Source organism: Elephas maximus, chromosome 6 (assembly GCF_024166365.1).
Source record: "Elephas maximus indicus isolate mEleMax1 chromosome 6, mEleMax1 primary haplotype, whole genome shotgun sequence".
Lineage (NCBI taxonomy): Eukaryota > Metazoa > Chordata > Mammalia > Proboscidea > Elephantidae > Elephas > Elephas maximus.
Window position 1 is genome coordinate 11,430,461 of NC_064824.1, and position 15,749 is coordinate 11,446,209.

Here is a 15,749-nt window from a genome sequence, read left to right on the forward strand (position 1 = left end):
TTTTTTCAATATTCTGTTTATGCATTTGTGTTGGGGAAGGAGCTGGAGAGACTTCCTCCTGGCCGGCTGAGAAGGAGTTAATAAGAGTTGCTTGCAACCAAGATGAAAAATTCCAAAGCAAATTATCAGATAAAAGAATTCAGGGAATGATCTAAAGAACAATCCTAATATGGCCCTGGTGGCACAGTAGTTAAGAGCTCCGCTGCTAACCAAAAGATCGGCAGTTCGAATCCATCAGCCACTCCTTGGAAACCCTGTGAGGAAGCTCTACTCTGCCGTATAGGGTCACTATGAGTCAGAATGAACTTTAGGGCAACGAGTTTTGGCTTATTAGTGAAATAGATAGAAGCAAGTTAGAATAGGTGCTGAAGCCTCCTGGAAAAGCCAGGTTAAGGGCCCCCTCAGCTTTTCATCAACTGGGTAACATTCCTACTACCTTAATGTGAAAATGACAGGGACTCAGAAGTGGGAGACAGGGGGAGTTTCAAACATCAGTCTTAACTGAAAATTCCTTCGCCACCTTCATGACACCTGATGAATGACAATGTCCAGGGATGAGCAGTTCCCAGTATAAATGTTGCCGTGTCCCTTCCTCCTGCCACAACAGCCCTCATAAGCAGTTGTAGCACCCTTCTCACCAGCTCAGATGTGATGTGGCATCAGAGTCGTTCTCCACACTGTGCTCTGGGCAGCCACAACAATTGTCACAAGACAAAATCATGCCTCAGGTTGGAGAATCACCACAGAGTTGTGGTTAAGAATGTAAAAGATACTTTGCCAGTAAGTCTGGTTTATACTGAAGGACCTACAGGAAAATTATAATATCTCAGCTAGCTCTGTGAGATGCTATAAAAAATCAGATATAAAGGAGATTTGAGGAAAAAAGAAAAAAAGGCTAGCTGTCTATCAGAAAGTCTGGGTTAGGAAGTAAGTGTTATTGGAATTTGAGGGAAAAAAATGAGAATAATAACAATAGCATAATATGTACCAGGTATAGTGCTAAGTGCCTTACTGTGTTAATCTCCAAAGAACTTTGTGAGCTAAAAATTACTATTTCTAATCAAGAGATAAGAAAAATGAAAATAGAGAGAGGTTAAATGACTCGCCTAAGGTTATGTAACCAGAGAATTGAAGACCTTGTAATCAACCACAATGCAGGATACTTTATCTGCAGAGAAGAAATTAGCAGGAGGACAGAGGGAGTTTATAACAGGATTATTAATATTTTCCTCAATCATGGTTTCTATTCAGTTTCCTTTGTGAAGGGAATATAATTTATTCAATGAACAGTTACCCCAGTGTCTGTTCCTTTTCCAGCAATGAAGGCATGAGCATGATCATCTTGACTCTTCCCTGCAGGAGAGAAGATGAGCTGGAGTGCAAGCAGGTGTAAAAGTAATCATAGTACAGTAATTATTAAAGTGTGAACAATTTTATAATATCAGGTGTTTCAAAATTCAGGATGTTGGGCAGCCATACAGACTTGAAGGGAGCTTAGAGAAGGCTAATTTACAGGTGGTACAGGAAAACAAGCTGGACGAACAGCTGGAGAATGGAGGTGGAAGAAACATGATCCAGTGAAGGAAGCAGGACTTTTGGAGCCGGACGACCCGTGTTTGAATTTCCCCTCCACTTACCAGCTGTGTAACTACTGATTAATTACTGGATGACTTCTAACAAGAAAACGAAACAATAACTAAGGGAAAATAATTTTTAAGTTTTTATATTCTGGGAAAGTTGTTAAAGGATTTAAATATATTATCTAGCGTAATCTTCCCAACCCTCTCAAAATGTCCCCCAAGCCCTTTCACGGTTGAGGAAACAGGCTAAGAGAGTTTCAGCCGGTGGCCCAGATTAACAGAAATACTACTGGTAGAGCCAGGATTTGAACAAACATCTACCTGATTCCCAAGTTCTTGCTTTTTCCTCTAAACTACTGTTTCCAATTGAAAAGTTTTCTGTAAGATTTTCAAAAGACAATACATGAAAAATGAACTAACAAAAATGAAACAGCAACTTAACTGAGTGCCTGTCATGTAATAGGTGCTTACTGAATACTGTTAACCATTGCCCCCCCCATTCTCTTCCATGCCAAATTCATACTTTTGCATAGAGAAGACTGTGGTGAACATTAATAATTTTTGAGCATGGTAATGCCATAAGAGGAATTCTTTTTTTTTAAAAAAAGAAGCTGTTCTTGGTGGGCAGAAAACGTATGTGACTTATTTCTGTGTTCTCCCTCCTAGCAGAATGCCCTGCCAAATTTGAGTATATAGAAAAATAAATAAATAAGTTAATAAGAAAAAAATGAAAAACCAAATCCAAACCCACTTCCAAGTTAAAATGAACTGTGGTTTTATAATGAAATAGTATTTTCAGTTTTCTTTCAAAACCCCTCTCCTAATGAAGAAAGAACTTTCAATTGTAGAGCCTCAGACACACTTTGAATATATATCTTCAGGGAACGAGAGGCTGTCACTTCATGATGGTTTGCCAGAGTTAGAAACTAAAGGGCTGGGACTAATAAGCACTGGGTTGCTTTCAAGCAGGAAAACTAAACAGGCTAAAATAATCTATGCTTGAAGAAAACATCACTTTATTATGACACAACAGATGGAGAAGCTTAAGGATAGTAAGTATTGGAGGGCAGGACAACCAAGTTTCGCAAGAAACTTGTGGACCTGAGCCATACTTTCTCAGATAGTTTAATTTTCTGAATTTGTGCCTTTTAAACAGCTTAAAACTTAAATGACACCTTGAATTTCAGAGGTGGAAGCATGCAAGGGTGCTATCAAATTGTTGTCCCATGTCATAATTGGGCAACATAATCCAAAATGTCAACTTACTGTTTTTTCCAAAACCCTTTCATTGTGCAGTGCCATGTAGAATTTAAATCAGAACTCTCTTTATCTAGACACACTTCAGTGTTTCCCTCTGGCCCTAATGATACCCAGAAAGCAACAGAGTTTTCTTACTAAAAAGTATAGGATAATATGAAGAACACTGCCCTGGGACTCAGGATACCGGGTTCCCAATTTGGGATTTATGACTAATTAGGTAATGAGATGATGGAGAGATCGCTCAACCTTTCATACTCTGCTCCTTCTCATCAATAAAATAAAGTCCTTACACTACTCTCTGAGGCAACTGAAGAGGGAAAGACCTGTGCAAAAGAAAGTCTACTGCATGAAATCTGAGTCATTAGAAAAATCAGGGGTAGGTACATTAAAAAAAAAAAAAAGAAACACTCTTATGGGGACCTTATGTTTGCATCTATTCATCCAGAAGAAGGGGATAAGAGCACTTCTCAAACACCTCATTGATGGATGCTGTAAACCATTGGTGTGCATTTGGCCTCAGTGGCCTATCGGGACTCACCTAAACACAGAGAGATGTTCGTAATTCCAAGATCTGATCACTGTTCTTGTCCTAGTCAATTTATTCAAGTCTCGTCGTGTGTTGCAGCCTACCCATACCTTAACCGTCTCGGGCAACTTACAATCATTCCTATTCTCTAAATATTTTCAACTAATATTCTACTTTTAAATAAATGTTTTGTAATTGCAATTCCCCCCTTTGGATACAGTGAAAAAAGATTTAGAACTTAGAAGATGTATATCCAGGTGTGGGTTCTGCTCCCCAGGGCATTGTAACCACATAAAACCTTTGAGAGCCGGAACCTTATAAGGTAGAAACCCATCAGAAGGAAAACTTAATATTTCGCTCATTTCTCAACTCCCTGGAAAAGCCCTGTGTAATAATTTCCTGTAAAAGTAAAATTCTCAGACATTATTTGACCAGATTTGGGAGTTTGCTTTATGGGAAAAGCCCTATTGCCAAGACAATTGTGGAAAACAATCAAAGGTCATTGTTTAACTTCACATCACAGCAACCTGAGGCTGCAATTCTAGTTAAGCAAAAAAGCATGACCAAAAACTTAAAAAGGAAGATCTGGTCAATGACAAGTTCACAGGGGGCTTTGATTGCTGCAGATTTAGAAGGTTGTTTAGGGCTATGTGAATGCCGAGTAAAGGTTCCCAGTTTCTCACCTCTGGGTCATCTTGAGGCTTTGCACAAGAAGTAAATTAAGGTTGGACAGAGTTGTAAACTGCCTGAGCACACTAATATTTATTATTATTATTGTTTTATTATTTTTATTATTCCCTGACACTCTCTAGTCTTTCATCTAGGAAAGATTCAGTTCAGTTTAATTTGATTGAATTTGATTTGATCCCATTAAATTCAAGGTGATAAAGCTGGAATTAAGCTAGTGAATGTCCAGTCTCGTAGATTCTGTTTACAGATGAGACTGGATTTCGATCTGTTCCATTTGCTTAGGAATCGCGTTCTGTGTGTGTATTTACTTTCTGTGGCACAGCAGAGACAACAGTCTGCAGTAGTTGTGATCATGGATCTAATACTCTAGCAGTAGGTAGGCCGAGTAGTGGAGTATATCCATGTGGAAATCTACCAGTTAAGGAGTACTTATGAATTGCAATCGACTTGATGGCAGTTTTTTTATTTTTTGGTTTTCTCAGCTATAAGGAGTTAGAACTACATAACTCTGACATTTCAGATGTGCAGATGTGTATATACTTGGAGATGGAGGAATCATGAAAGCCTTTCTCAAGTTAAGGTCATGGATAGATCTGGCATCTTGGTTGAGCGGGTGTACAGACAAAGGCATAGAAGAGGGAAATATAGGGATGGTGTTTGAAGACTGTGACATAGTCTGACTGGGTTCATGATCTCCCAAAGGATTTTTTGTTTAAAATTTTATACTTTTTGGGTTTTGCCACATTTTGCTCCTGAAAACTGATTTCATTATTTTTATCACAATTATCTCCTCTGTAAGCACCTTCTAGCAATTTCTCAGTCAATATAGCTATTTGCCATGCTTATAAAGTTGTAAGTTTAATTACTATTCTACTTATTTTCTTTGCTAAGCAATGCATGAACATTTTTCCTAAGATGAGCCTTCATCTCGTGCAATGCAATGAAATCTATTACCTGCTCAAATCACTTTTCATTGCACTTTGAAGACTTCGCCTGTCTCAAGAAATTAATTCAGTCCCTTCTCAGAAATGTTGACCCAGTCAACAGAAATGGGCTGTGCAGGAGAGTAAATTGTTAACCATTCCTTACTCATGAGGCCATTGGGTATACCACTCAATGTCAACTCCTCTTCAACCTACCTTTATGCAATCCTTTTGTGCCTTCCTCTTTCACTTGTCTATTAATCTCCATTTTTTTGCACATGGGCTTGGAAAACCCCTGCAGAGATATGTTCAACTTTATGTTCCCTTGTCCCCTTCTTATGATACATAAAGGTGAATTCAGCCACAACTGTAGTGTCTCCATTTACCTGTTATTCTTGCCCTTTACCTCCATGTATGGTTACTTTGGTGTTAATGACTCTTGCTCTGATCAGGAGCCTAATCCCAACCACTTTGTTTAATTAGTTTTTGCCTTCTGCCTCAATTCACAGAAACTACTCAGGTGCAAAAGTTCATTGCAAAAGGCAGGCCTTCTCTTTACCAATATCTCTCTCATTCCAATGCACCTTGCACTTTCCCACACATTAACAATGAACACCCAATATCCCAAAATGGGTCCTAACGTCATTTATAGGGTAGGCTTTTTTTTGGTTCTCATTCATTTGCCTGTGATATTTGTTCCGTTTGACTTTTCCATTCTTCTTTTTGCTACTATTTCTAATTACTTTTATTGTGTATTTTAATTGGTAACAGTGTTCTTCTAATGGGATCAAGGTCATAGTTCACAGAGGCAAAAACTCTGACAGTGTTCCCTGCCTCCCAAAAGTAATTGCCTGTCAAGGATTTTTTTTCTCATTTGTTAGAGTCATAGTTCAGGTAGAACTGACTGAGAAATTCTTGGTGGTTCAAAGTAAGGACTCAGGAAGGAGGCGGTATGATAGAGGCTCCTCTTGCAAATCTCTTCTGAATTCTTAGTCATCTAGTGCTGCTATAACAGAAATACCACAAGCCGTTGGCTTTAAAAATGAAAAATTTATTCTCTCACAGTTTAGGGAGCTGCAAGTCCAAATTCACTATGCTAGCTCCACAGGAAGGCTTTCTCTCTCTGTTGACTCTGGTGGAAGACCCTTGTCATCAATCTTTCCCTGTCCTAGGACCTTTTCAGCTCAAGGGACCTTGGGTCTAAAGGACTCACTACGCTCCGAGCTCTAGTTTCTGCATTCTTGGTGGTAGGAGATCCCCATGTCTCTCTGCTTGCTTTTCTCTTTTCTATCTCAAAAGAAATTGGCTTAAAATACAAACTAATATTGTAGATTGAGTCCTGCCTCATTAACACAACTGTCTCTAACCCTGCCTCATTATTTTTGGTAGGATTTACAACACACAGGAAAATCGCATTAGATCACAAAATGGGGGGCAACCATGCAATACTGGGAAATGTGGACTAGCCAAACTGACAATATTTTGGGGGGACAAAATTCAATCCATAACAACTTTCTACATCCAACCCCTTGGTTTTGACCTGTCTGCCCAGGAGTATTGACAATGGCATCTAATAGGCCCCTCTGTCCATAATCTAATCCACTCTGATGGATCCTCTCAGTTACAAAATAATAGATCTCTGCTTAAAATCTTTCCTCAACTCCTCTATTCTTTCAGGATAAAGAACTGATGAATTTTCAATACCTTAATATTGATGTGCCCCCCTGACTGTACCATCTCTATATAGCACAAATACATGCATAGGCACACACATCTATACAAAGTAATTCTTTTTTTTTTTTTTTTATATCTGGACTAGGTTTCCATCTAAATACTCTATTCTATTGTAGGGCAATGTTATGGATTGCATTGTGTCCCCCCAAAATGTGTGCCAATTTGGCAAGGACATGATTCCAAGTATTGTGTGATTGGCCACCATTTTGTCATCAGATGTGATTTTCCTATGTGTTGTAAATCCTGCCTCTATGATGTTAATGAGGCAGAATTAGAGGCAGTTATGATAATGAAGCAGGACTCAATCTACAGGATTAGGTTGTATCTTTGTTATCCAGCTCAAGTTCTGGGTTTGGGCCCATTTTGACTTTCACCAATAAAGACAACACCAGGATGAGGAACAAAGAGAGGATTTATTCTGAGCTTGCACACAAGCTGAGGCAGAAAAGAATGCAGTCCTCAGATTCTGCCTGTCTCGGGTTACGCAGGTCAGATCTTTTTATGCTCTTAGGAAGGAGGAAGTTCTTAACAAATCATGCAGCTACATGCTCTGGTACAGGGTTAATATTTGCTAGTTGGCCTCTTGTTGTTATGTTCTGAAAGTTTAACAAAGAGTTGCTGTTGTGTTCTTAGCAAGCTCTATGTAAACTAGGCTCTTTCAGGACATACTGATGATATCATCTTGAGTCAATCTCTTTTGAGATATAAAAGAGAGAAGTGAGCAGAGAGAAGAAGGGACTTCCTACCACCAACAATGGAGCCCTGGTGGCATAGTGGTTAAGAGCTCTGTTGCTAACCAAAAGGTCAGCAGTTCAAATCCACCAGCCACTCCTTAGAAGCCCTATGGGGCAGCTCTACTCTGTTCTATAGGGTCACAACGACTTGGAAACAACTTGCGGCACCTAACAACACCACCACCACCAAGAATGAAGAACCAAGGGGGCAGCACATCCTTTGGACCAAAGGTCCCTGCACTGAGAAGCCCCTAGGCCAGGGGAAGATTGGTGACAAGGACCTTCCTCTAGAGCCAGCAGAGAGAGAAAGGCTTCCCCTGGATCTAGCACCCTGAATTCGGACTTCTAGCCTCCTAAACTGTGAGAGAATAAACATCCGTTTGTTAAAGCTATGCACTTGTGGTATTTCTGTTACCCAAAACCCAGTGCCATTGAGTCGATTCCAACTCATAGCAACCCTATAGGACAGAGTAGAACTCCCCCATAGAGTTTCCAAGGAGCACCTGGTGGATTCAAACTGCTGACCCTTTGGTTAGCAGCCGTAGCAGTTAACCACTACGCCACAAGGGTTTCCGTTACAGCAGCACTAAATAACTAAGACCCGTGGAAACTCAGTCTAGTTAGTTTCAGTAAACTCAGTCACTTCTGAATTCCTCATTCGTTTCAGCTTAAACAATCAACTGAGGATGCTAAATTATTTTCTTTGTTCCTTTTTCAAGAAGCCTTTGTGTTGCAGTGGTTAAGCACTCAGCTGCTAATGGAAAGGTCGATTCAAACTCACAAGCAGCTCTGCCTGAGAAAGACGTGGTAATCTCTCCTGTAAAAACATACAGCCTTGGAAACCCTATGCAGTAGTTATACCCTGCCCTATAGGGTCTTTTGAGTTGGAATTGACTTGAAGGCAATGGGGTTTTCATTTTGGTATTACTTCTCCCTGTGATTGCTCTAAATTCCAGAGGGCTCTCTGTAGGTGGAGAGTAAAAGTGGGAAAGAAACAGAGCCCACATTCAGTGAAATCTTCTCAGGTGTGCGGCTGTTGCCTAGTCCTCAGATGTGTCCATCTCCTTATCCTGAGGACTCACTGTCCACACTCTTCCTCATTCCAACCTCCGCATGTCATTAAGCTCTCATGAAGAAGCCTTCAACTTTCTCTTTCAGCTAACTGTATCCTTTCTCAGGGATTCAGGAAATTCTGACTCTTCCCTACTCTGGAATCATAAAAGACGTGGATCTGCTACTTTGGACCCTTTCTTCCCCAGCAGGTATTTAGACTCTTCTGCTTCCAAACCCCACAGCTTGTCCGTCACGTTGTCGTATTTGACACAACCTTGCTTGCTGAAAATGAAGAGAACTTGAAGTACGTACTGATGAAAATCAAAGATTACAGCCTTTCAGTATGCATTGCCCCTCAACATAAAGAAAACAAAATCCTCACAATTGGGCCTGTATGTATAAGCCACATCGTGATAAATGGAGAAAATATTGAAGATGTAAAGGATTTCATTTTACATGGATCCATAATCAGCATCCAAGGAAGCAGCAGTAAAGAAATCAAATGATATCTTGCAATGGGCAAGTCTGCTCCAAAAGACCTCTTTAAAGTGTTAAAAAGCAAAGATCACTCTGAGGACTACTGTGTACCTGACCCAAACGATGGTGTTTTCATTTGCCTCACATGCATGCAAAAGCTGGACAATGAATAAGGAAGATCAAAGGAGAATTCATGCTTTTGAATTATGGTGTTGGTGAAAAATATTAAACATACCGTGGACTGCCAGAAGAATGAACAAATCTGTCTTGGAAGAAGTACAGCAAGAATGTTCCTTAGAAGCCAAGATTGCAAGACTTTGTCTTATGTACTTTGGATATGTTATCAGGAAGGATCAATCCCTAGAGAAGGACATCATGCTTGGTAAAGTAGAATGTCATTAAAAAAGAGGAAGACCCTCAAGGAGATGGATTGACACAGTGGCTGCAACAATGGGCTCAAGCATAACAATGACTATGAGGATGGTAGGACAGGGCAGTGTTGCATTCTGTTGTACATAGGATCTCTATGAGTCGGAACCTACTGGAAGGCACTACTAAGGAGAAGCGGCTACTACTCTCAGACCCCTAAACTTACATCAGGGTTCTATTGATATTCCTCCTTTTGTAGCACTTCCTGTAGGTCTCTGTTCCCTGATTCTTTAGTGATGGTACACCTTGGACCTAGCAGCTTGTATTGAGGAGGAGAAAGGTACAAAGGAGGGTAGCCAGGGAGACAGTATGCCTTTTGGTTAATATTTCAAAAAATATTCTTGATATGTGCACTTGACGCTCTTTCCTCTGCATGAATTACCCTCCTCCAGGCTATTTGGCAACCTTCTAATCATCCTGCAGGACCTGAATCAGGTCTCAACCCTGGAAAACTTTTATTGCCTGCCAAAGAAGATTACATCAGTCCCTCTAATCCCATCTCTTGTGTGCTTGTATCCATTATTATGTTTCTTCTTCTATATAAGTATCATCATCATTTTGGCATGTCTGCTTTGCCTTTTGACCATGAGCACTCAGAGTGCTGAATTCAAGACTCTGTTACTGTGTAATAAATGTGTTCATTGTGAATCCAAGGATGAAGAAATGAAGCAACAATTGGTACGCTGAGAGACTAGAATGTAACAGGGAGGTACTGGAGATAGCTATGGATCTTGGACAGAGCTTATATTAAGATCCTCCCACAGTGAAAAAAAAAATCCTGGGTCCTCTGAATTCTGGAAGAGAAAATAGGATTTCATAGAAACCTAGTGCTATTTCCAGAAAACAAAAATCTATTTAGATCAGTACAGAGCATTGTGTTTGAGAGTGTTTGGAAATCACTAGAGGGGATTCTAGTTCATCTTGTAGATAAATTTTGTACACAGCCTTTTGATTCTCAACTGTTAAGGGGAAGAATAGGAAAGCTCAATCGTGTGATGAAATTTGCCTTCAGCCTGGAGTACTAAATGTTACAGCCTTCCCAGATCCAGGCCACTACAATGCAAACTGAGACACTTTAGCATATCACCGTGTGCTCTAGCTCCTGAAAATGTGGGATATTTTTGTCCTTCCCCAACTGCTTACTGTAGACCCCACAAGCAAGTAATTCACATTGCTGGGTCAGTTCTATATATTCTGCGAGGAGCTGACACTTCTTTCTTCCCTAGTTATCATATTTATATCATACAAGAAATGCTTTCTTTGAGCATTCAAGGAATTCAAGAAGGTAAGAGGGATGTAGATGGGTGGCATAGGCAACATTTAATGGTTTGGGTGATTTTGGTTAGAGTAGATTATGCACATTTCTTCCCAATTCAGTGTTCAGTAATATGTCATTTTGGTAGCTTGAAGTAATCTGTGGTGGGAATATTTATGACTATTTGCTGCACAGAAATCAACAAACTACAAATCAGACCCTCACCCCTCCCCAGACCCCTGCCAGGAGGCTTAAATTATTCCATACCACTATTTGGGCTAACAACAATTTTGTTATGTGTGACAGAAATATGGAAGCACCTTTCAGTTGCAATCAAAAGGCACCTCACAGTTTGGGATAATAAGTGTGCTGTCCTGGGACTCAGGACCTGACTTCTAGTCTTGGTTTTGCTATTTCTGTCACTTGATATAAATCACTTTATTTACTTTGTACTCTACCATCAGTTTTAAAATGAAGGGTGGGATTAAATGATAACTGAGATACTTCCAGGTCTACTGATTATGATTTTCAGTTCAAGGCAAGTATATCCTGGTGCCTATTTGCCTGATGAGTCAGAATCGACTGGACGGCAATGGGCAATGGGTATTTGCCTGATAACACACACACAATTATTTAATAGAAAAAAAAGCCCAATTAATTTCTCTTAAGAGAACAGATAGTGGGATGTATTGATATAAGCACGCTCATTTAAGCAGACATGCTATCTTTTACAGACCAAAGGAGGTTTTTCATGGCTTTTTATCTCTTGGTTATTTATATAATTTCAATATTTCACCAGTCTTTTATCTAAGTTTATCTTGCTTCCTTTGAAATCATTTTGATATTCACACTCCTTCTCCTTTTCTTCACATGCCTTGTCTGCAGATGGCTGGCATCAATTCTGATCTGTACTGCAATTAAAAGAATGAATCATCACTTACTCTCAAATGCTCATTATCTCAATTTTTATTATCATTCCTAATTTTTTTTTTTGCTCATTTCCCCATATTTGCATTTGCATAAAGACTTCACAGAAAATTATAGGCAATTTATTCATTTATTTTTGTTTAACTACTGATGGTAAGCAATTTTTCTCTTGGTTTGAATGGGTGAGAAGGCTGGCTTGAAGCAAAGTTCCAGAATAGGTGAAGGTTGTCTTCATCACTCTTTCTTTATTCTGTATCTGATAATAACCATAATAAAACAGTAGAAAACAACAATAAATAGCCAACATTTATTGAGTTCTCACTAGGCTCAAGGCACTGTCCAAAGGCATCATGACATTTGACTTTCTCACCCCAGCTGGCCTCATTCTTTCTTCCCCTACCTGTCTCCTACAACTTCTGGTTCCTGCACTTGCCCTCCCAGGGAAGAGCCGTATTTCTTACCTCACTAATTCTTCTAGGTCTCCTGTGCTTCATAGATTCCTAGTCCCTCAAACAATTCCCCCCGCCCGCCATCCCAGCCCTTCAATGCCCTAATCTCAGCTGCTGCTTACTCAGAAAATCACCTGTCAATATCATGGAAGAATGTAAAAAACAGTTTAAATCATTGTAGACAGAGTCATTAGTCACTAAAGGAGATTGAATAAAATGGAAAGTTCAAACAAAACCAAGTAACAACAGAAAACTTCCATCAGAGCATTAAACAGCCGGAATGCAGAGACCCACTTGACTCCCTTGTCACAGGTTGGGCTTTCCAGATGTGGACTTTGACAGGGAGCTTGAGGGGCATGACGTTTATAGGCATCAACGCCTATGAAAGGAGGAGTCAGCAGTTGTGCAGACCCATAATATTTCACCGTCAATCCCCTTAGTCAGATGACAGAAAAACAAGAAGATACAATCCCTTCCCTTAAGTAATTTATAATTCAATCTGCCTTCAAAAGAGTGGTACATTGAAAATTCTCCAAAGTGTTGCCATTTTATATCTCTGAGTCTTTCGAAAGCTTGTTCTCTCTTTCTGGAAAGCCCTTCTCCGCACCTCTTTCAAACCCTTATATGGAAGTCAGGTCTCCCAGGTTACCTGCTTACTCTTGAGATAGTTGTTAACTCCCTCCACTGTGGAAGTCTGAAATCTTGGCTTTCTCCTAATTTGGTAGTTGTCAAACAATTATTTGAGTATCATATTGCCACTAGTCTCTGAGCCCCACAAGGACTGAAGCTGTGCTTGAAATGTAGGCATTACACAGATACCTACACAATTGAATGGCTACCAGTGGACAGAAACACACAATACATAACTGAAGTTACTAAAGAAAGAAAAATCCTAAATCCTGTTTAGCAAACCTCAATAATATTCCTTCATATCTTCTAATTTTTCTGAAGGTGTGTCATGGAGACAGCTCCTCCAGAGCCCCAGCTTTCATGGATTCCTCCAAAGTACAACAATTGGTTGCTTCAGGGGGGTGCCAGGTGGTGCTGGGGCAGCCATCGCACCCTGAGGAAAGTCAGACGGGGAAACCCAGAGTGCCAGCTGTGCTCCAAATTGTCTTTATATATGAGCTAAAAATTTTTTTTTTTTTTTTACTGGAGTGCAGCAAGCCGTGTGGAGTCAACCACATGGTTTCTCCTCCAGCAAGGCTTTTTATTGTTGCCAATAAATTAAATTGGGGTGCTGGTGGGGGCGGTGTACAGAGACACACTGGCACAGGGATGAGATAGTGCTGCTGACGGCAGTCTGATGGAGAGAAATAATAGCACATTGCATTTGGTATAGCTTTCTGAACTTTGCAAATTAACCTGGCCTCTTTCCTTTCATTGAGCCCCTGTAGCATCTCAAACACCATAGAAAGGCTCATGAAGTGACATGTCTTGACAGAGGAGGTAGCTGGAAGCATGGAGTACTTTAGTGGTGAGTCCAAGTCATCATCCCTTATATCATCCTGTCTAACATTAGCACAGGTGGGTGATCTCTCTATACAGTATGAAGAATGCTATCTGATGCAGCAAAAGCATCAATGTCCCTGTTTCCCTACAAGGCCAAACCTTCTCTTGTGTACTGACTCTCAAACCCTCTGACCCACTTAAGGACTTTGCGTCCATGCGTTTCTTCTTTCTTTCATATGTATAATCAGTTTTTTTCTTTTCTTTGAGACATTATCTTCAGCTTATAAACTTATAAAGTAAAAGACCTTCTGCCCTAAGACAAGGTCCCTCCCTACACATCTTCCATCTCCATTTTTTTTTCTTACTCTGATTATAAAACTCCTCTAAGAGTTCATAATCCTCTACCTTCTTATTTCTTATTTCTCCAGATTACTCCAAATAAGCTTTGGTCTCTGTCTGCCTCACGAAACTGCTCTTGTCAAGATCATTAATGGTGTCTATCATGCCAAATTCAATGGTCATTCCTAAGGTCTTATTTTTTCAGCACAGTTTAATCCAGTTGATTATTTTCTTCTTCTGAAACACTTTCTCTGGTTTCTAAGATACCATTTTTTTTCCCCTGTGTAATTGGCAACTTTTTTTTTCCCCCCTCAATTTACTTTGCTGAATTCACCTCATCAAAAAAAAAAAAAAATTTTTTTTTTTTAGATGACTTATGGATATATTTGTTTGCCATAAGCCTAAGTTTTAAGTTTTCTTCTCTTCTCTCTACGTTACTGTCCTGGGGGATGTCTTCCAGTCCTATACCTTAAAATAACATCTATTGGTTGAAGAGTCCAAAATATTTTTGGATACAAACCAGAAAGGCATTTTATGTGGCAAAGAACTAATAATACATAAGACTTACTCAAAGTCCTAACAATATGAGCAATTATGCCTAAGTTTAGCTATGCTCAGACAACGGTAACTATATCATGACTGTCACCCACCTATCAGTGATTGAAGAGAGCACTGATTGTATGAAGCATCTCAATTTTATACAGGTATTAAAGTGTGAAAGGGAAGTAGACATTGGAATCAATAAAACGTGGTACATTCTTTTGCTTTTTCTATACCCTTACTTGCATGTGTAAGACACAACTCGAAGTTTTTATGTCCCAAATGAAATCCTCAACTCACTCCACTCCCAAATCTACACATTTCCTACTTTTCCTTGCATCACTTGTTAGGTATACCACTTACCCGGTTGCTCAGGAAAAACAAACAGACAGACAGCAACAATAACAACAACAACAAACCCTAAAGTAGGAGTATGCTATTTTTGGTTTCTCTGTTTCTCTTATACCACAAACATAACAGACGTATTGCTTCTTCAGTTCTCAGGGCTTTTGCATTTGCTGCTCCCTCTACCAGGGATACTCAGATACCACATCTTGATAAGGATCTCTCCTCGTCTTACTCAAATCTCTGCCCACATGTCACCCTAGTTAGAGAAGCTATTCATCACTTAATTTAAAATGGAGTCTCCGGGTAGTGTGAATGGTCAATGCACTCAACTGCTAACAGAAAGTTTGGAGGTTGGAATCCACCCAGAGGCACCTTAGAAGAAAAGCCTGGTGATGTACTTCCAAAAATTCAGTCATCGAAAACCTTTAGGAGAGCAGTTCTGCTCTGACACACATAGGATTGCCATGAGTGGGAAATGACACAACAGCAATTGGTTTTAATCTAAAATAATGTCCCAACCTCTCAGTCAGTTTCTTAATGCTGTCCCTGCTTTATTTTCTAACATAACATTTATTTTAACTTGAAATTATTTTACATACCTCTGCTTGTATTTGTTTATTATCTTTCCTTGCCACCAAGAGTGTAAGCTTCTGAAAGATATCAAGGACTTTGTCTGACTTGCTCTATGTATATCCTTGCCATCTAGAGGAGTGCTAGGTACATAGTAGGGGCTGAATAAGTATTTATTTAGTAAATAAATGAGCACTGATCTAGAAGCAGAAGACCTCAAGTCTAAATTTGGCCTTGCTGCTTTCTATTTTGTGATCTTTCTTTCCGAGTTTGTTTTTGCATTTGAAAAGTGGGGCTGCTAACCCAAAGGTTGGTGATTCGAACCAACGCAACGGCTCTGGCTCCGTGGGAAAAAGACCTGATGATTTTCTCCCGTAAAGATTAGCCAGACAAACCAGTTGCCATCTAGTTGATTCTGACTCATAGCGACCATATAGGATAAAGTAGAACTGCTCCATAGGAT